Source organism: Nansenia antarctica (genome assembly GCF_963989245.1).
Source record: "Nansenia antarctica genome assembly, chromosome: 6".
NCBI classification, from domain to species: domain Eukaryota; kingdom Metazoa; phylum Chordata; class Actinopteri; order Argentiniformes; family Microstomatidae; genus Nansenia; species Nansenia antarctica.
The window spans coordinates 71,640,503-71,643,002 of NC_137676.1; the positions used below are offsets into that span (position 1 = coordinate 71,640,503).

Below are 2,500 nucleotides of genomic sequence, written 5' to 3' on the forward strand. Positions count from 1 at the left end.
ATAGATAAGATATCTAGTGTCCTGCCCTGTCGTAATCGTCACGTTAATGGGAGGCCGGGGGAGGTAGAAATCAGAGGACGGGCTCATTGTAATGCACGGAACGGAATGAGGAACGGTATCGAATAAGCAAGCCTTGTGTGTTGGAGGGGGGAGGCTGGGGGAGGTAGAACACCAGGGGAGGCTGGGGGAGGTAGAACACCAGGGGAGGCTGGGGGAGGTAGAACACCAGGGGAGGCTGGGGAGGTAGAACACCAGGGGAGGCTGGGGGAGGTAGAACACCAGGGGAGGCTGGGGGAGGTAGAACACCAGGGGAGGCTGGGGGAGGTAGAACACCAGGGGAGGCTGGGGGAGGTAGAACACCAGGGGAGGCTGGGGGAGGTAGAACACCAGGGGAGGCTGGGGGAGGTAGAACACCAGGGGAGGCTGGGGGAGGTAGAACACCAGGGGAGGCTGGGGGAGGTAGAACACCAGGGGAGGCTGGGGGAGGTAGAACACCAGGGGGAGGCTGGGGGAGGTAGAACACCAGGGGAGGCTGGGGGAGGTAGAACACCAGGGGAGGCTGGGGGAGTTAGAACACCAGGGGAGGCTGGGGGAGGTAGAACACCAGGGGAGGCTGGGGGAGGTAGAACACCAGAGGAGGCTGGGGGAGGTAGAACACCAGGGGAGGCTGGGGGAGGTAGAACACCAGGGGAGGCTGGGGGAGGTAGAACACCAGGGGAGGCTGGGGGAGGTAGAACACCAGGGGAGGCTGGGGGAGGTAGAACACCAGGGGAGACTGGGGGAGGTAGAACACCAGGGGAGGCTGGGGGAGGTAGAACACCAGGGGAGGCTGGGGGGGAGGTAGAACACCAGGGGAGGCTGGGGGAGGTAGAACACCAGGGGAGGCTGGGGGAGGTAGAACACCAGGGGAGGCTGGGGGAGGTAGAACACCAGGGGAGGCTGGGGGAGGTAGAACACCAGGGGAGGTTGGGGGAGGTAGAACACCAGGGGAGGCTGGGAGAGGTAGAACACCAGGGGAGGCTGGGGGAGGTAGAACACCAGGGGAGGCTGGGGGAGGTAGAACACCAGGGGAGGCTGGGGGAGGTAGAACACCAGGGGAGGCTGGGGGAGGTTGAACACCAGGGGAGGCTGGGGGAGGTAGAACAGCAGGGGAGGCTGGGGGAGGTAGAACACCAGGGGAGGCTGGTGGAGGCCGAAATCAGAGCACACGACATTACAATGAGCCTGTCCTAATTTCTAACCACCGCCAACCCTCCACCCCCCCCCCCCCCCACCCGGTGAAACCCCCAATAGTGAAAGATAACGGTGGGTTTTCCTAGGACTTTCTAGGCTATCTGTTCATCAGCTCCGCCCCCTGATCAAGGGGTCCATAAACGTATAAAGGAGCCTCAGCTGATAGCAAGGTTGTTCCCTGTCACTACGTCCCTGCCACACTGCAACACCTTTGACACTAGAACATCCGTGAGGGGTCATTTGACCCCTGTGAGTAAAGAAACATTTGATATCTTTGCACTCGATAACATTTCAGGACCCTCCTTTCATGGCTTCTCCTAGATATGTGCGTTCTACCACCCAGTATCCTTACATTTTCCAAATCACATCAGGATAAGCTAGTATGAAGCTATTTTGCAGTTTTTTCTGTGTAGGAGGCAGGCTACTTTACAAGCAGCCAACTAGTGGTCGTTGTGTGTAAGTAGCAACTTGAGCATTGTAAAGGTCATTTGACCCCTGAGGCGGCTCTTATAGTAGGTAAAAAAAAAAAGTATAAGATTGTTTGATTTGGTTTTTAGAAGATGCAAAGTGCACCTTTAAGAGTTCCCACAGTTAGTAATAGTAAATAGTAAAAAAAAAAAAAAAAAAAAAGAACAGGCACGCACAAACATCTATAAAATAAATGACACCTAGGCCTATTGTAATCGGAGTTAGAAATCATGATGTAATCAGTTTGGTGAAGGTTTAGAGGTGAGGATGATGAGATGATGACGTCTGTCTCCTCAGATTGAGGAGTATTCTGCGAATATTCTGATCTATTGAAGAGAGTCTATTTTAAGTCAGTTGATACATTGAAGAGTCGATTAGAGTCATTTAAGAGTCATAGTGATACGTGGAGGAGTTGAGGAGTCATTTAAGAGTCATAGTGATATGTGGAGGAGTCATTTAAGAGTCATAGTGATATGTGGAGGAGTCATTTAAGAGTCATAGTGATATGTGGAGGAGTCATTTAAGAGTCATAGTGATATGTGGAGGAGTCATTTAAGAGTCATAGTGATATGTGGAGGAGTCATTTAAGAGTCATAGTGATATGTGGAGGAGTTGAGGAGTCATTTAAGAGTCATAGTGATACGTGGAGGAGTTGAGGAGTCATTTAAGAGTCATAGTGATATGTGGAGGAGTCATTTAAGAGTCATAGTGATATGTGGAGGAGTTGAAGAGTCATTTAAGAGTCATAGTGATATGTGGAGGAGTTAGGGTTAGGGTTAGGTAGTAAGGTTAGTATGTG

The 2,500-nt window shown here is 52.2% G+C and overlaps 1 pseudogene across 1 annotated transcript in view; it reads left to right on the top strand.

Moving 5' to 3' along the window:
- The window catches only part of LOC308160921 (sodium-dependent phosphate transport protein 2B-like), a 36,657-nt pseudogene that overhangs the window by 19,280 nt on the left and 14,877 nt on the right, over positions 1 to 2,500 (top strand). The gene's annotated exons all lie outside the window — the stretch shown is intronic.